The sequence below is a fragment of the Bos grunniens genome, chromosome 5 (genome assembly GCF_055505025.1).
Source record: "Bos grunniens cultivar Pamir isolate PY7600 chromosome 5, Bosgru_T2T1.0, whole genome shotgun sequence".
Classification (NCBI taxonomy): domain Eukaryota; kingdom Metazoa; phylum Chordata; class Mammalia; order Artiodactyla; family Bovidae; genus Bos; species Bos grunniens.
The window spans coordinates 67,350,218-67,370,286 of NC_141169.1; the positions used below are offsets into that span (position 1 = coordinate 67,350,218).

Sequence of the window (20,069 nt, forward strand, 5' to 3'; positions counted from 1 at the left end):
GGTTTCTGTAAGTAGGCGCTTTCTCGCCATCACTCCCTGGCAGTGCTCCAAGGAAGTGGCCTGATCCCAGAGGGGACAGCGGCTGAGGAGGCCAAGAGTAAACACCGAGCTCTCTGGATCCCACGACCTGAGGGGACCATCTGAACAGAGAAAAGACAAGTCAGGACTAACTGATCTCCACAGTGATTGGTGAATAAAGGGGCTTCACTGTGTCAGAGTGCTCCTTAATGACCTGGAACCCACCTAGTGCCGGTTGTGAGGGGAGACCCCAAAATGACCATGATGAGTACACCAAATTCATAGTGTAATGGAGACTCAGAACTGAGACTAGTGGATTTTGAAACACAAAAGAAGAGGTACAAAGGAATAGGAATATTCACCTGAGAGTATATAGATGGAGGTTCCTACCTGCTCTCCCTTAGTACTTCCCCTACACGTTGTTGTTGTTCAGTGGCTGAGTCATGTCCGACTCTTCGTGACCCATGGACTGCAGTACTCAGGCTTCCCTGTCCTTCACTATCTCCTGGAGTTTGCTCAGGTTCTTGTCCACTTAGTCGGTGATGCTATCTAACCATCTCATCTGCTGCCAGCCTCTTCTCCTTTTGCCTTCAGTTTTTTCCAGTATCAGTCTTTTCCATGTATATGCATGTATAGAATGCGAATAATATTTGTACCTACTCCTGTGGCAGCAGCTCAGAGATTTATTAGTTAGACATTTATTCTCTTTTGGCATATTGGGTACACTTAGTTATGGTTGGGCTTTTTCATAGACTGAAAGATAAACATAGATGCTCTTGAATTACTTGGTATAATAAATGTTTGTGCTTTTGTCCAGAAAATCCTAAGTAGCCACACTAGGCAACTCACCTAGATTACTACTTGCAAAATGCCTGACCTCCTATTGCATATTTTCCCAAACCCCTAGGTAGTGTTGGCTGTTTTTAGTAGGTGCTTATTGCATAGCACTTACAATTAATCTTTGTAACAAAGGAAACTATTATACACTAATATCAATAATTACTATAATGTGATGGTAATAACAAATATTATTTTACAAGTGAGGAAACTAAGGCACAAGAGATTAAATAACTCATACATAGTTACATAGTTTATAAGGATTTGATTATTTTCTGTCTTCCCCTAAATGGTGAGCACGCATGGGATACTGTGAAGGCTTTGTCACTGAGGCCAAGATGGCTCACTGTTTTTCCAGGCCCATTCTTGTCTTTTCCACAGTGATAGGCTCATAGCCAGGCACGTGGCTGACCAGCTGTCTTCATTGTCCAGCCTCCTTTGTAGTTACATGTGGCCAGCCTCCCTTGTAGTTACATGTGGGCACGTGATGAAGTTTCTACAAAGAGAATGCAGGCACAATTGATGGATATCACTTTTATTCCTGCTTCCTGTTCCTGCAACTGTGACCCAGTGTCTACCATGCAGAGGATGGATGCCAAAGTCGTGGTGGACAGCAGAAAATGAGGGAAGAAATCAGAGTCTCCAGACAACCAAGTGGAGTAGAGCCTAAACCTTACCTCGAATTGTTACAAGAGAAAGGAATTCACTTCAGTTTTCTTCAAACCACTGAATTTTTTTTTCAGTCCTCCTTGTTACAGTAGCCTAGCCTCACTCTGACTCACCAGCTGCATTTCTGGACTCTGGCGCCGAGCAGGGACTTAACATCTGTCTGTCGGGTAACCAACTGAGTCTGCTGAGTGACCAGTGTGAGCAAACCTCCTCCTCTCTAGTCTGTGCTAAGAACTCCTTGAGAGTTGGAAATGTGTCTTCCACTTGTTTTCTTCTACACCAAGCACAACATTGAACGTACGGTAGCTGACGTTCCTTATAGGAAAAGCAGTTCTACCTGAAGTTCATGTATGAGGTACCTATATGTAGATTGTCAAGTCAAAGTAATTGGAGAAAGGCAGAGCAATGTGCTGTGCTTAATAGACATGGAGTTGGGGAATCTAGATTCTAGTTCTGTGTTTATGTCTGTGGACTTGGACAGATCAGCTAGTTCTCCAGACACGTGTTTGCCTGTTATGTTAGCTGAAACAGATGAAAAGACTTCTTGGAGTTTTCTTCCTTTCTAAAAGTCCATGATTCTATATATGCCAGACTTTTTATTTTCTGCAGTGTCTCGACTTATGCTCCTTAGGTGCCAATTCCTCTTAAAGATTGTTCTGTGGTTCATAGGAATGATTATTTTCATTTTTTCGTTGCCACATGTGAAGCCTTACTCCATCTAGCCCAGACACTGCTGTGCGTGTCAAGTGCATTTAATGTTCAGTCGCTCAGTCGTGTCCGACTCTTTGCGACCCCATGAATCGCAGCACACCAGGCCTCCCTGTCCATCACCAACTCCCAGAGTTCACCCAGGCTCATGTGCATCGAGTCAGTGATGCCATCTAGCCATCTCATCCTCTGTCGTCCCCTTCTTCTCCTGCCCCCAATGCCTCCCAGCATCAGAGTCTTTTCCAGTGAATCAGCTCTTCGCACGAGGTGGCCAAAGTACTGGAGTTTCAGCTTTAGCATCATTCCTTCCAAAGAAATCCCAGGGCTGATCTCCTTCAGAAAGGACTGGTTGGATCTCCTTGCAGTCCAAGGGACTCTCAAGAGTCTTCTCCAACACCACAGTTCAAAAGCATCAATTCTTCCGTGCTCAGCTTTCTTCACAGTCCAACTCTCACATCCATACATGACCCCTGGAAAAACCATAGCCTTGACTAGACAGACCTTTGTTGGCAAAGTAATGTCTCTGCTTTTCAATATGCTATCTAGGTTGGTCATAACTTTTCTTCCAAGGAGTAACCCTATATAATGAAGCATTGCTATCCCATTTAATGGGATAAGGTGAGCAAACTAAGGCTCATGAGTTAAATATTTTCCTAATGTCCCATAACTAGTGAGTGCTGGGTATAGGTACCAAATCCAAACCCATTTTTCAGTCACTCATTCATCCATCCATTTATTCAGCAGCTGTGTATTGAATATCTATATGTTAATATGAGTCACTGTTTGAACTGGTAGAATTCAACAGTGAACAAGATATACATGGTCCTGCCCTCCTGAAGCTTAAATACTAGATTCTTAGCTGGAGGTGGTGCAGATAATGAACAATTGAAGACATAAATAAAGAAATTTCATATAGTACTAAATTATATGAAGGAAATAAAATGCATCAGTATGATAAGGGTGTGAGAAAACCAGGGTAGAAATGAATTTTAATAGGAGAACCAGAGTTCTATTTTAGGGACATTAACTTTGACTCTTTAACATGACTCTATGATGTCTAAGAGAAGGCATTCCTATTGCTATTATTGGTAACAATTGCTATCATTATTGAGTATCCATCATGTTCTTAAGGCTGGTATATATTCCTTAAATACATCAAATTATTTAATCTTCAAAAAAATCCTAGGAGGCATTATCCCCATTTGAAGGGAAAAATGAGGAAAGAGGCTCTATAAATTCTCAAAGTTTTGAAGCACAAAGGTAGCGGAGTAAGGATTTGAACTCAGGCACTCTGGTTCTGTGGGTCCCATGCTTCCTTCTATGTTACATTATCTCTCTGGCTAGAGAACTGTTAGGTAGGTGAGTGAAAAGTCCACAGACAAAGCCAGGACAGGAAGAGTCATCACCCTCTCTATTAAAACCACAGGACAAGACCCAGTGACCACAGGACAAGACCCAGGACAAGACAGGAAGGCAAAGAGAGCTTGGCCTGAGTCTTGAGTCATGCCAGGATTATGAAGCCAAAAGGACAGCCCAGGAGATGGTGGAGAGAGATAGCCTGGGAGACAGTGGGGTGAATAGCAGCCCAGAGATACTTCAAGCAAGGAAGTTGGTCCTTATGTGTGGACTTTAGTGCTGAAATGTCAAATGATAGGGAGGTGACCACGTGCAGGATGGGGTGAACTTGATGGAAGTGACCTCAGTCTGAGGGGACAGAGACTCACTGGGGTTCTGGAGAGAATGTGAGATGAGGAAATGGGGTGTATGTGTAAATACCTGTCGGTAACTCTTGAGAGAGTCATGCTGTGAAGAAGATTTACAAAACAGATGAAAAGAGGATGTGTGGCCCAGAGAGGCACATTTGTGCTTACATATATTCCTACCTACTCACAGGCGTGTTACAGATGGTGTCACCAGAGCATGTTTGGTTTATCCAATTCCAAAATCGATACTCACCATCTCCATGCCACACTATCCCCACAATTACGTTAAGTGGGAAGTGAGTAAGTGGGCTTATAACTTTGAAATGGACTCCAGATGTGATCAAAAAGCAACAGAGCTATAAAGTTACTTCACTTATGTAAAAAAGCAGTCCTCAGGGCTGTCAGTTTCTTCATCTCTTCACCTCACTTACTCATCACATAGACACAGAGGAATTCAGGGAGGGGCCAGGGCCTCCAGTGCATTGGAGTCAGTTTATCTCTAGGATGTTTGTTTTTGAACCAAGTCTTCAGCTTCAGCCTTCTCTTAGCTGTGTGACATCTGCACTTGGGTAGTTTGGAAAGCCAAGAAGTTGCCTCATTATTTGAGAACTGGATTCTGTGTATGCACAGTCAAGCCCTAGTCAAAATAGAAATAAGGCTCTGTTTATGTATACATGGACATTAGACTGTTCATTCAGTCATTTATCCAGCAAACATTTGTCGAGTGTCCACTCTCTGATAATCCTTGATGATAAAAAAAAACAAAGAAGACACAACCCCTGCCCTAAGGACCCCTCAAGAGTGGACTTGGGAAGAAAGTTGGTGATGTTACAAAGTTGTGAGTGGATGCAATTTATGTGGTGTTTGTATGTGTGTTGTCTGAATGTACCTAATGAGGAAGGGAGGTTTGAGCAGGGTCCTGAATGGTGATTACAGATACACTTGGCATAGGACACAGCATCAGCAGAGACACTCAGTTGCATCAGAAACTGAGACTGGAAAATGTAGGTTGCCTCAGATCATTCATTCATTCATTCATTCATTTCCCCATTCACTTAACAATGATTTCTGAGGGCCTAATAGGTACTAAGGACCTGTGTTTGTTGTTAAGGACACAGTGGGGAGGGAAAATGCACACAATCCCTGTCTGTATGGAGCGTTCAGTCCGAAAGGTAAAGGCCGTTGGCTGCTATGCTAAGTTAGGACTTTGAATTTTTAAGAACTGTAGTAAGATAATCAGATCTGTGTGTTGAAAAGACATGCTAATAATCATATGGTCTTGAGAAAATAGAAGTGGTACAGGGATAGTACTTGTGAGGCTGGTGCAGTGGGCTCAGAAGGGAATGAGGAGGAGGGAAATTGGGGTACTATCACTGAACATGCTGGCATTCTGCCATTTTTGATTATTTTATTCATTCATCTGGAAAATATTTTTTGATAGACAGCTAAGTGTAGCAGTTAAGAGCATGGGCTTTGGAGCTGGATCTTGGCTTTGCCATCGATTGTCTGGGCGAACTTGGAAAGGGATTCCATCTCTGTGTCCATATCTTCTCATCTCTAAAGCTGATACAGTAACAAGCTGGCTTGCTTTGTGTGCCCCCAGATTCATGTCCAGTCAGAACCTAAGAATGTAACCTTGTTTGGAAATAGGGTTTTTGCAGATGTACCTGATTAAATTAGTGAAAAGTGAAAGTGTTAGTCACTCAGTGATGTCTGACTCTTTGGGACCCCATGGGCTGTAGCCCGCCAGGCTCCTCTGTCCAGCCAGGCTCCTCTGTCCAGGAGATTCTCCAGGCAAGAATTCTGGAATTGGTAGCTATTTCCTCCTCTAGGGAATCTTCCTGACTCAGGGATTGAACCAGGGTCTCCTGCATTGGCAGGCAGATTCTTTACTGTCTGAGCCACCAGGAAATTGGTTAAATTAAGGGAATCGTGTGAGCTTTAGTCCCATGACTGGTGTCCTTACAAGAAAACAAACGCTGTGGGTGTGGGGAGACAGAGGGGGTACCATGTGACAATAGAAGAAGAGACTAGAGTCATACAGCTGCAAGCTAAGTACAACAGGAATTGCCAGCAACCATGAGATGCTGGAAGAGGCAAGGAAGGATTATCCTTTACAGATGTCAGAAGGAGCATGTCTCAGTTGTTGATCTTTTGTGACTCTGTCTGACTGTCTGACTCTTTTTTGACCCCATGGATTGTAGCCCACCAGGCTCCTCTGTCCATGGGATTTCCTAGGCAAGAATACTGGAGTGCGTGCTGTTTCCTTCTCCAGGGGATCTTCCTGACCCAGGAATTGAACCTACATGTCCTGCATTGGCAGGTGGATTCTTTACACCTGAGCCACCAGGGAAGCCCTCTATTGACACATTAATTTTGGGTTTTTCAGCTTATAGTCTAGCCTCTGGACTTGAGAACTGCAAAAGAATAAATTACTGTCACTTTAAGCCACCCAGTTTGTGGTAATTTATTATTGAAACCCTAGGGAATGGTGCATAGGTGATAGTGAAGGTTAAATTCATTAGAACATGTTATGTGCTTAGAGCAGTGGCTGTCCTATAGTGTGTGCTCAGTAAAATACAGTATTAGATGCTTGACACCTTTCTGTTGCAGACATCTGGCTGGGCTCGCTGGAACAGGAAAATATCCCATTGGAAAAATTGTTGATAATTATGTGTGAAAAGTGCTTGGATGGGTGAAAGTGATGTTGGGCAGTATCCTTGTTAAGCAGAACTTTTTAGAGAGATGGCTCATTTCACTGGGCATCACATGCTTCTGAAATTAGCCTCAATATTGTCTGTCATTTACTCAACACACTTCTGTCCCCTCTCTGGCACAAAGGTTCCTATTTCTCTACTGTATCCCCTACTTCTCGTGAGTTTGAGCAGGCTCCGAGAGTTGGTGAGGGACAAGGAAAGCCTGGTATGCTGCAATCCATGGGGTCACAGAGAGTCAGACACAACTTAGCACCTGAACAACAGTCTCCTGCTTCATGTAGGAAAGCAACAGCATGAGTTTGTTAGGGCTGCCACAACAAAGTAGCACTGCCTGGGTAGTTTTAACAACAGGCATTTATTTTCTCACTATTCTGGATGCTAGAAGTTCAATATCAAGATGTTGGCAGGTTTGGTTTCTCCTGAGCCCTCTCTCCTCAACTTGAAGATGGTTGCCTTTTCACTGTGGCCTTTTGTGCACACATCCTTGGTGTTTTGTTTTTTATGTCTCCACATTTCTTCTTCTTAGAAGCACCCAAGTCAGTTTGAATTGTTGCTGTTGAGTTGCTGAGTTGTGTCTGACTCTTTGCAACCGCATGGTCTGCAGGACGCCAGGCTTCCCTCTCCTTCACCATTTCCTGGAGTTTGCTCAAACTCATATCCATTGAGTCAGTCATGCTATCTAACCAACTCATCCTCTGCTGCTCCCTTCTCCTGCGCCTTCAATCTTGAATTATGGCCTACTTTAAAATGGTTGGGTTTCTGTGGTAAAGAATCCACTTGCAATGCAGGAAACCCACCCAGGTTTGATCCGTGGGTCCTGGAGAGGGGAATGAAAACCCTCTCCACTATTCTTGCCCGGAGAATTCCATGAACAGAGGAGCCTGGCAGGCTGCAGTCCATGGGGTCGTAGAGTTGGACACCACTAAGCAACTAACACTTAACTTTTCACTTGAAATGGTAGGTACCTCACTGTAACTTAATTGCATCTGTACAGGCCCTGTCTTCAAGTTCAGTCACACTCTGAGGTACTGGGGGTTGTTGCTGCTGCTGCTGCTGCTGAGTCGCTTCAGTTATGTCTCACTCTGTGCGACCCCATAGACGGCAGCCCACCAGGCTCCCCCGCCCCTGGGATTCTCCAGGCAAGAACACTGGAGTGGGTTGCCATTTCCTTCTCCAATGCATGAAAGTGAAAAGTGAAAGTGAAGTCGTTCAGTCGTGTCTGACTCGTAGCGACCCCATGAACTGCAGCCTACCAGGCTCCTCCATCCATGGGATTTTCCAGGCAAGAGTACTGGAGTGGGTTGCCGTTGCCTTCTCCTACTGGGGGTTAAGACTTCAACATATGAATTTTGAAGGGGTATAACTCTGTTTACAGTAGCAGCCTAGGACAGGTCAAGTTCTAAGGCTCAGTCATTGGTTGGAAACTGTTTGCTCATCTTCTGAAGCTCTTGTGACCCAGGAAGGCTTGGGGCAAAGATGTCAAATCCTCTTCGTGGATTGGCAGGAAGTGGGATGTGAGCCTGAGGGCCTGGTGTAGTTTCTGGGGTGGTGGGAGTTGGGGAAATGCCCGGGGGCTGTGTGTGAGAGATGGGACCCTGAGCAGACCGCTTGTTGTAACTGCCTGTTTCTTTGTCTGCATGCCATCTAGACTGTTAGCTTTTAGAGGGCGAGGACCATTTCTATCTTGTGTGTGTGTATTTAGTTGCTCAGTCATGTCTCACTTTTGTGACTCTATGGACTGTAGCCCACCAGACTTCTCTGTCCATGGCATTTTCCCAGGCAAGAATACTGGAGTGGGTTGCAATTTCCTTCTCCAGGGGATCTTCCAGACCCAGGGATCAAACCGGCATCTCTTGAATATCTTGCAGATTTTTTAACTCTGAGCCACCAGGGAAGCCATTTCTATCTTACTTGTCTTCAAATTCCCTATTGCCTGGCACATAGCTGGCATATTTGTGAAACGAATGATTCACTTTTGCAGCCTTTTCCTTGTGTGAAAGTTACTTTCCATGTAATGACAGTAAACTCTTTTTGCATCTAGAAACTTTCAGCATCCCCCAATACTGACCTCAAGAGGTCCTGTCTTATTTTTCCTCTTTGGAAATTCTGATGCCCATAGATGTAGTTGGTGCCATTTATGGAAGGTTTACTATGCCCTGGCACAGTGCTAAGAACTTCACAAATCTCTTGTTTAATCCTTTTGGCAACCCTGTGAGTTACTCCATTCATGTTATAAGTGAAATATTCATCACTCAGAGAGGTGTGCTCCATGTCCCATGTTACTCAGCTGATTCAGATGACTGCTATGTTGGGTTTCAAACCCAGGTATTTTGGCTTTAAAGCTCAGGTCCTTAACCTGAGCTTAATCTTCAACTAAGATTAAGATATATCTGCCTCAGATACAGAATTTCCATCTCAAAGTGGATAATTCTTGTAGTTCTTCAGAATGGATTTCGAAAGAGACACAGGCCTCCAAAGGATTTAGGTCATGTGACTTTGGAAAACTACATTTCATTCATGAATGAGTCAAGAAAGGAGATATCAATACAGTGCTCAATCATATAATAGTAACACTTTTATAAAAACCTTTGCTTGGTAGAAATGAAATCTCCAAATTGCATCAAGCTTCATCTTCCCTTTCTTTCAGCATTTGGTGCAGTGTGGGGGTCGGACAGAATGTTTAGGTCCACACTGAGATGAAAATTTACAGAAGAAATGTCAACCAGACTTGAGCTACAAGATTCTTTCCTTTCCTCTTCTTTTCTTTTTCCTCTTCTTCAACGAGTTTGACTTACTGTCTTGGTATTGTGCAGCCACAGCCCTGGTGATCCCCTCTGATGAGCTGGGCATTCTTCAAGATCTAAACACAGTGGGGTGACTTAAGGACAGAGGTTCAGCTTTGCTTCTGACTCTCCTCGGTTTTGTGGGTTTAAGTTAATGTTATTTGAAAGTTTTTTTGTGTGTGTGGTTGAATATATACTATAACTTGTTCTTTTGTGACAACAAGATTTATACTGGCGGTGTCTCTCATACCACTGGAAACTGGAAGGAAATCTACCATGTGAACCTCCGACAGTTTTAAAAAGACAGCAGCCATTATTCAGTGGTGATGGCTTCAGGCTGCCTTCAAGCCTCGTTACAGGCTTGTTCTGCATCCTGGCTCCCTGGCAAGGTCAGCAAGCAAATGGTCTCTCAGGTATTTAATACATCACGTATGCATGTAGACCAATTCCCTGCCTTCTCCTTCGTGAAGATTTCTTCAGTGAGTAAGACGTCAGGGGAGAAAAAAGGAGCTGATGGAATTGTATTAAATACCAGTTTACTTCCCAAGTTTCTGATTTTTTTTTTTTTCACTTAAGATATCTTGGCCTGAAAGGCGAGGGAATTTGAACAAAGTATAGAAGCTGGCACTGCATTTTGTATATCATTTTGGCTCCAGGGAGCTGCTCCTGGTAAAAATGAGCCTGTGAGATGTAGCTGTTTTATGCAAGGGCTAACAATGCTGGCCTTTTATAAATCATAAATCCTCTTAACCTCAAACAGTTTGGAGCCACCAACTGTAATCTATAAGGTTTCAATTCACAGGGGTTTCATTTCTTCTCAGTGCCTTTCAAGCCATTAGGCAAATATTTATATGAAGTTCTCAGCTATTAGGGGATTTAACATAATTTTGTATGGAATAGAAATTTCTTGTCGATACCTCCTCGGTTAAACGGTTCAATATAAACTGTATGCTTTTCCTTTTGTTAAATACTTTCCATAATTGTTGACAGCCATTTGATTTAGTCTCTTTTAGTACAATTTGTGATAAACAAACCTTAGCCGTCGTCGTTTTTTGGATGGAGAGAATGGTGTGGTAGGCAAATTATCATTACATAATTCTTACGTTGGTGGTGTTTTTTTGCACCATGTCTGTTTCTCTTCTTGAAAATAAATAGGAATCAGAGACAACAATTATTTGATACTCTGCGGCAATTAGGATCCTTTGGCCTAAACAGTAATAAACAACTGTAGGCAACTTTGTCTATGAGAAGAAAAGGAATTTGTTAGAGGGATACAGAAGGACACAAGGTACTCACAGAATCAGAGAGAAGTCTGGGATATTGGACTCTGAGGAGCAGAGGAATCTGAACCAGTCTGTGGGGTGAGTTGTAAGAGCCATTGAAGGGATTCATCATGCCACTGTTTAATGAGACGACCAGTGAGCGCCAGCTGTTTATTTCCTGTCTGTGTCCTGTTGCTATCATTCTGATCAGTTTCACAGTAGTGATCTTGCCTGGGAGGCAAGATCTGATCAGCTTGGTCACATGCTTCATCCTTGTCTAGGGCAAGGTGGCACCTGTGTTTTTGGTACACCCCAAATCTCCAATTATCCATATAATGGAATCTTCGTGAAAGGAAAGAGGACACTGTTAGGAAGGAGAACTGGATGCTGGGCAGCCAAAAACAATACCCATTTCTTGCTTAAAATCACACTTAGAGAAATAAGCAAAAAAAAAAAAAAAATTCCACTCTCTTTTCCAATCTAATGCAGGAATCCCAAGGGATTCAGTGAAGTCTCTGCAAATTAATTTTATGTCGCTGAGCAGAATCTGATCATCTTAGATTCGATTCAGTGAAACAATTGTGAAATCTGTTTGGCTTCAAAATAGAATCCTGGGAACAATACCCTTGATTCAATTCCACACTGTAAGCTGGGCAGTTTGAAAGACTGTCCTGAGTTTTTCTCCAAGTCTTAAGGAAAATTAATGACGGAGACCTGAGCTACATACTTTTATATAGTTGCTTATTATGAGCTATTTAACTTTTACAGCTTTATTAAATGTTTTATGGAAAGGTTTATTTCATGCTTTAGTACAGCTTTGTAGGATGGCCATGTTTGGCCAAGAAGCTGAACAGATGAGCAAAAATGTTTTACAAATATCACTGGTGAGCGGTTTCTGGGTAAAATCGTGTTTCCTTTGGATATTTTGTGGAGCTGGGGTGGGAATGGTTCTATTTAATAAAGAACAGTAGAGCTAGGTGATTATGAAAGGAGAGGGGTAGGGAGCAAAAAGGAAGAGCATACCCGCATTCTACTTTTTCAGATGTAAAAACTAAAAAAAAAAAAAAAAAAAGAATTTATAGAGATCCACTTTGGCTGAAAGTGAATTTATGAGTTAGGAGCTGATATTAACTGTGCTTTGTAAAACTAAAACTAATATTTTATAATGTATTTATTTCACCTTTAAAGTAAACCTATGAGTTGGGTAAAAATAGTAGCTCTCACTACTTGTGTTATAAGCCTTGTTCTAAGCACAGTATGTGCCATATCTCATTTAATCCTTATAATAAGACATTGTATGTGTGTTAGTTGCTCAGTCATGTCTAACTCTTTGCTACCCCATGGACTGTAGCCCACCAGGCTCCTCTGTCCTTAGAATTCTCCAGGTAAGAATACTGAAGTAGGTTACCATTCCCTTCCCCAGGGGGCTCTTCCCAACCCAGGTATGGAACCAGGGTTCCATCCTGAATCACAGGCAGATTCTTTACCATCTGAGCCACCAGGGAAGCCCACTAGGTGAAAACAGATAGCAACCCCATTTTACATTTTGTGGATGGGGAAACTTAGGCTTACATAAGTTTTCCAAACATTCTGACTCCAAGTCTAATTTATTTTACTCTCTCATAAGGACCTCACTGCCTGGTGGTATGATGTGTAGACCATTCAAGTTACTAATATCAATTGATCTTTGAAACATCCTTTTCTTATATTTCTATGGGCAACATAAGACATACACTGGCTGTTTATTACCACAGTTTGCCTTGTGAATACTCCTTATGCTCTCCCCTAACTTCAGGTTTCTAAACACTTGTGTCTCCAGATTCTTGGACCCCATTTGTTATCTTTGCTGGGAAATCTGGGATTATTTTTTCAAAACTTAAATGGATAAGTTCAGTCTCTCTTTTTTCCCTAGCTATTTGAAAATCAAAGCCTCATGCAAAGAATTCTGAAATCATTGACTCCTTTTGTACTAAGAATCCAGTATTTGTTTTTTCCTCCCATTTAAAAATACGTTGCAATGAGGAGTACAGTCAAAATGCCATATATGGGTGAAAGCACCCATATATTCTCTTAGACAACTTGGCTTTGTGTAACATCTCATGTGTTTGAGTGTACACTCAATTATTAATTGAGACCTACTGTGTGTCAGAGACTGTGGGTAAGTACTTTATATATGTTGTCACTCTTTAATTTTCATTGTAACACTCAGTGGTATTATCATCTCATTTTTACACGTGAGGAAACTGAAGCCCATAGGATTTAAGAGGTAGATCTGAGCTTTAAATTGAGGTCTGCTTCCAATGTTCAGTGGTTTCTACTCTAGGTAGACTTTTTCTCAGGTGAAGAAGAACCCTAAAGATGTCCAAACTAAGCTTGCAAGGGACATTTTCTGAAGTATGGTGATATCTGAGTCAGGGAGATATTTGTGAATGGGTGCCCTTGATTGCACTGTTTTCTGGCCTTTGACTTTATTAATAAGAGAGTCTCCTCATCTTACATTCGGACTTGCTGGCCTGGTCTCCCTACTGCAAGGTCTAAAGTCCTCCCTTCTGCCTTGCCTGAGGAGCAGTCTCAGTCCCTAGAGTGAAGTTCAGAGAATTCACCATGCACATTCAGGACCTGACAGCTGACAGGACTCTTGATCATTGTGAAACCTGGCATTTGTGTGTGAGTAAAAGTGTATTCAGTTGAAGGGGTGTGGGATAGGAAATGAACAGGAGAGACCTCCAGAGGGGTATGGATGTGTCTTAAGTGTCCATATGTGCCTTCCTGTTAGGGAAAGTAAGTACAATAAAAAGGTGTGTGTGTGTGTGTGTGTATGTGTCTAAATATAAAGTTTGTGTGTACATGGGATGATTATGCAAAGTCATATGTGTATTTATTTGTTGTCTGTGTGCATAAGTATAGAAGCATTGGAAAAGACTAATTGGAAAAGACCCTGACACTGGGAAAGATTGAGGGCAGGAGGAGAAGGGGACGACAGAGGATGAAATGGTTGGATGGCATCACTGACTCAATGGACATGGGTTTGGGTGGACTCCAGGAGTTAGTGATGAACAGGGAGGCCTGGCGTGCTGCAGTTCATAGGGTTGCAAAGAGTAGGACATGACTGAGCAACTGAACTGAAAAGATAACTGTTTGAATTCTCCCTGTTGTTGTTCAATTACTCAGTTGTGTCTGACTCTTTGCCACCCCATGGACTATAGAATGCCAGGTTTCCTTGTCCTTCATCATCTCCTGGAACTTGCTCAAACTCATGTCCATTGAGTTGATGATGCCATCCAACCATCTTGTCCTCTATAATCCCCTTCGGCTCTTTGCATCAGCTGGCCGAAGTATTGGAGCTTCACTTTCAGCATCAGTCCTTCCAATGAATATTCAGGACTGATTTCCTTTAGGGTTGATTGGTTTGATCTCCTAGCAGTCCAAGGAACTCTCAAGAGTCTTCTCCAACACCACAGTTCAAAAGCATCAATTCTTTGGTGCTCAGCCCCCTTTATGGTCCAACTCTCACATCCATACATGACTACTGGAAAAAGCATAACTTTGACTATGCAGACCTTTGTTGGCGAAGTAATGTCTCTGCTTTTTAATATGCTGTCTAGGTTTGTCATGGCTTTTCTTCCAAGGAGCAAGTGTCTTTTAATTTCATGGCTGCAGTCACCATCTGCAGTGATTTTGGAGCCTGAGAAAATAAAGTCTCTCACTGTTTCCATTGTTTCTCCATCTATTTTCTATGAAGTGATGGGACCAGATGTGATGATCGTATAGGACTTCCTATTCAAGTAGAAATGCATCTTATACTCAACATTAAGGTGCTGTAGATTGAGCATCATATGGAGTATTACAGGTCTGTTTTGGATACTCCCCTGAGGAATTAGGACAAAAGGGACAGCATCATAGGGTGTTACTGCCATTGAGACAAGTCTAGAGCTGTCTAGACATGAGCTAATTGTATCTATTTATCTTTCCTGATTTCTCAAGAGTGGGTTATCTCTGATAACTGTTGAGCCTTTTAATTGCTGTTAAGATACTGGTTAACAAGGGAAATGGATGGAGCACAGAATCAGGAAGCAGGTCTTTCACTGACTAATTTTGAAAACAAAAACAAGGAAAATCACCTAGACTCCTTGGACTTCAGACTTCTTGTCAGCTAAACAAACATAAGGGCATTTGTCCCACCTACTTTCAGGGCTGTTTTATGAAACAAATGAAAGGATGTGAAACCCTCTGAATAGCACATATAATGTAAACCAAATAAATTGTTACCAATAATGTCGTTGTCCAGGAACCAAGTATTTGAATGTATTTGTTTCATGGGTTTCTTTGCTAACTGATAAAGTGAAATGAGCACCTGATTTAAACACAGAAGGTGAAGATTTGAGCTTGAGTATTACGTTCATGACCTTTTGGCATTCCATAAATGCTTGATGAACAGATCTATTAGTGTCTAGATATTAAGTTTGATGATATAAAGACAAATGTACTTAGATTGGTAAAAAATGTACTTAGATCACTAAAATTGGTGATCATTTTACTTCTTGAGCCTTAAAAGTGTCTGTAAAGTAGGTTTATGATACTCTGACTCACAAAATTGTGTTAAAAATTACATGGGATATGAAAGCACCTTGTAAACTTTAAAATGTTATACAGAAGAAGAGGGTATTTATTAGTATTTCCCTCACGGGCTACTGGAAAAATCCATTTTCTCTTGTTGCATGTGACAAAGAGAAGGCTGAAAAGCTTTGCCAGTACACACACATTTAATTACCTCTCTGTCTCCAAGCACATAATTTATAGCTGACTGGTATTCATGGATCCAGATGTATTATTGTGAGTTAGGATTAAGATGCTGTTTAACTCCTCAGGCTTCCTGAAAATTAGTTGATCGTGTTATACCAAACAGTTAGCTAGTGGATTAATTAATATTTAAATAATGACTTTTAGTTCTTTTACTAATCTAAGTACATTTGTCTTTATATCATCAAGCTTAATATCTAGACACTAATAGATTTATTCATCAAGCATTTATGGAATTCTTAACTCGGTGCCTAGTAGAAGCTAGATTTGTTGTTGTTCAGTCACTCAGTCATGTCCACCTGTTTTACCCCATAGACTGTAACCCGCCAGACCCCTCTGTCCATGAGATTTCCCAGTCAAGAATACTGGAGTGGGTTGTGGTTTCCTTCTCCAGGGGATCTTCCTGACCCAGCGATTGAACCCAGGTTTCCTGCACTGCAGGCGGATTCTTTACAAAGATGAAAAGTACATGGTCCCTGTCTCCACAGAGCTCCCAGTCTAGTAGAAAACATACAAGTGAAAAATAAAAAAGGAATTCCACCAAGATGCGTTAGGTGCATTAATAGAGGTGCTTGGGGGAAGAGAGGATGGGAATCTGACGTTGGAGATTTTGGTGGACCTGCAGCTACCAGGCCAGGTGAGATTTTATCATGCAGACAGAAGGAGGAGGGGGAAATGATTTGAGGGAGAGGGAACGACACAGGTCATGCAGACATGGTAGTGTGAGGGTACACGCATACAGTGGAATTGCAGGTAGATTGGCATGACCCATCAGGTGTCTATGAGGATATAGTTAAAGTTTCTGTCCTAAGAGTGGGAGAAGCAGGGGCCAATTTATTAAGGTCTTGGACTTCCAAACTAAGAAACTTGAATTCTCTCTGCATTCAGGGACACGTTAAAGTATAGTCAGCAGGCAGGTAGATGACATGGTCAAATTGGCATTTTAGAAAGAGTCAAATTAAAACCTTTACTGAACATCTACTGTATACTATATGAAGCTCTGACAAATTAAAGATAAAAATAACTTGAGGATTCTGATCTTCTGGAACTGTGCGTGTTGGGGAGTATAAATGTTTCTCCCCTTGACTAGTTTAAGGAATAAGTGGGGAAGGCACTAGGGTGGATAAATTCATCTCTCAAACACCAGAAGAAAGCCAAATAGACAATGATGTTTGGGCAAGAACTTGTTTATGTCAATTCATGCTCCCTCCCGTAATATTTTGATAAGGGGGTTCCCTTCCACACCTTCATGAATAGACACAAATGCAAAACACATGTCCTCTATTAGCAAACACTGGCTATAGATTTGTCTTTTCAGGTGAAGAAAAGAGAAACTTCTGAAGAGTATGAAACTATATAAAAGAGAAATCCTCCAGGCCTGTGAAAATTTATTATAGAAAAAAGGGAACATGCTTTGAGGATTGGAAGATACAGATCATTATCTTCAAAAATTATTTTTCATGGTAACCAGAATAATTTTTAATAAGATGCAAATAAACACTGGCTTTTTAAAGATAAGAGCAGAGAATCATGAGAAGAGAACATTCTGAAATCAAAATATAATAAGATGAAAGATAAAGACAGTAAGTTGAGCAGAAAAAGGAACTGGGTAACATGAGGATGATGAAACAATTCAGTTAATTTACCTGCCTGTTCCTCTTCAGAGTGGGCTCTCCTGCACTCTCCATTCTCAGAATGAAGAAAGAGCACAGCGTTTACCCCCGCTCACAGCTGATTGGACTAAGAATGGACACATGGTCCAAACTTGGCCAATCAGTTTCTTTCTCCTAGAAAATTGGAATAGAGATCCGGGAGTGCTATGTGGGCTCAGATGATGCTGAAAGAGAGAGGGTAGGAGGAACTGCCTTGGGGGCCATTTTCATTCCTGTTCACAAATAGAGCTCTAGACTGAACAGAGGAATGAATGAAGAAGATGAACAAAGAAAAGCAGAGACTAGAGACCACAGAGTCTGGAGAGAGATAGACACAGACAGAAAGTAGCTATCTTGGTCTCTGACAACTTTCCAGTTCCTCATTCCAGTTTCCCATGAGGCCTCACTAGACTTCCTGACTTTGGGTTCTATGAATTGCACTTGTATTATTTTAAAAACATTCTACTTTTGGCTTACCCCAATTTGAATAGGATACTATTATTTGCAACCAAATGGTCCTTGACCAAAAAAGAAGGATTGCAAGAACACTAAAAACAAACCAAAACAAAAAACCCAGTTCTAGTGTAGACTTCTATTTTGAAAGTCAGCTGGAGAAGAGCTTCTACTGCAGAATTTCTTGATTTCCCACAAAGATACATATAAATTAAAGGATTTAGAAACAACTCAGAATAACATTGAGAATCTAGGCTGGTAGTCAATGTAATTCCAGAATCAAGAGGGTTGATTTAAATACTTACTTGGCTTACCCTCTGAAAGGACATTTGTCTCGATGGGCTATTCCCTCTTCCTTGAAATGGTCTCTTCCTTTGATTCCCATGATTATATGCTTCTGATAGTTTTTATATCTCTCTAGCAATGTCTTCGGATAAGGCAATGGCACCCCACTCCAGTACTCTTGCCTGGAGAGTCCCATGGATGGAGGAGCCTGGTGGGCTGCAGTCCATGGGGTCGCTGAGAGTCAGACATGACTGAGTGACTTCGCTTTCACTTTTCACTTTCATGCATTGGAGAAGGAAATGGCAACCCACTCCAGTGTTCTTGCCTGGAGAATCCCAGGGACGGGGTACCTGGTGGGCTGCTGTCTATGGGGTCACACAGAGTCAGACATGACTGAAGCGACTTAGCAGCAGCAGCAGCAGCAATGTCTTTGTCCATTTTCCCTGTTCCTCCTTCCATACTTGACCCTTTAGTAGTTTTTTTTTTTTTTTTTTAAGGATTATTCCTGGGCCTTCTCTCTTAGTCTATTGATGTTGGTCCCACTCATGACCCTGGTTTCTGTTATTACCCTTATACTGATGATTCTAAAATCTATACTCTTACCCATAGCTCTAGAGAATACAAACATCTTCCTACTAGAAATTTTTACCTGGATATAAGAATACTTCCATGTATGTTACCCAGGTCATCCTCTTTCCAGCCAAATCTGCCCCTCCTTCAATAAATACTACCTTAAGTATCTCCATCTGAATCATCCACATTAGAAAAATTTGGGAATTATCCTAAAGTATTGCCTCTCCCTTTCTCTTAGTGATTTCCTAAGATGATTGGGGGGAAAAAATACCTAGGATCCCCACTGACATTTGATTTAGTGCCAGAACCTTTAAGCTTCACCTTTCTCCCATGTTCCTCACCTCTGGTGCAATTCCCATAGGTTGGTACTCTTCTCCTATTCAACACACACATTCTGGTAAAATGAAAAGTCTGTATGTGGTATGTGTGTGTATGTATGTGGCAGAGGAAGCAGATGCTGAAATAAAGAACTCTAATACAACAGATGATGGACATTGAGATTTAAATAAATATGAGTTCAGAATATCAAAAGCAAGGTGATAAGTATAGGGGAAGAGATGTGTTACGTGAAATTGTGATAGAACCTAGGGATTGGATAGGAATGAAGCTCACTGACTTAATCTCGCTACAGCTTCACCTTCTCTCTCATACCCACACACTGTATAGATGCAAAGGAGGTTTTTCCTTTAGATGACAGAGCATAAGCCCAAGACAAACCATACACTCTGTCTGAAAACACCTTTCCATTTTCAAGAATGAATAAAGGAGTGGGAGACCAATATGGAGATTTATGAAAAAGGATTGTTGTTGTTCACCTTTTTTTTTGTATAGTTCTTCTATATGTTCTTGCCATCTCTTCTTAATCTCTTCTGCTTCTGTTAGGTCCTTACCATTTCTGTCCTTTATCATGTTCATCCTTGCATGAAATGTTTCCTTAATATCTCCAATTTTCTTGAAGAAATCTCTACATTTTCTCATTCTATTGTTTTTCCTTATTTCTTTGCATTGTTCATTTAAGAATGCCTTCTTGCCTCTCCTTGCTATTCTCTGGAACTTTGCATTCATTTGTATATACCTTTCCCTTTCTCCCTTGCCTTTTTCTTCTCTTTTTCCTCAGCTATTTATAAAGCCTCCTCAGACAACCATTTTGCCTTCTTGTATTTCTTTTTCTTTGGGATGGTTTTGGTCACTGCTTCCTGTAAAATGTTATGAACTGCCATCCATAGTTCTTCAGGCAGTCTATCTACCAGATCCAATCCCTTGAATCCATTTGTCACCTCTACTGTATAATCATAAGGAATTTGATTTAGGTTGTACCTGAATGGCCTAGTAGTTTTCCCTACTTTCTTCAATTTAAGCCTGAATTCTGCAATAAGGAGCTAATAGTCTGAGTCACAGTCAGCTCCAGGTCTTATTTTTGTTGACTGTATAGAACTTCTTCATCCTTGCCTGTGAAGAACATAATCAGTCTGATTTTGATATTAACTTTGTGATGTCCGTGTGTAGCATTGTCTCTTGTGTTGTTGGAAAAGGGTGCTTGCTATGACCAATGTGTTCTCTTGACAAAACTCTATTAGCCTTTGCCCTGCTTCATTTTGTATATCAAGGC

The 20,069-nt window shown here is 41.5% G+C and overlaps 1 long non-coding RNA gene across 2 annotated transcripts in view; it reads left to right on the plus strand.

Moving 5' to 3' along the window:
- Positions 1 to 20,069, plus strand: part of LOC147372325 (uncharacterized) — a 212,181-nt gene that overhangs the window by 51,291 nt on the left and 140,821 nt on the right. The gene's annotated exons all lie outside the window — the stretch shown is intronic.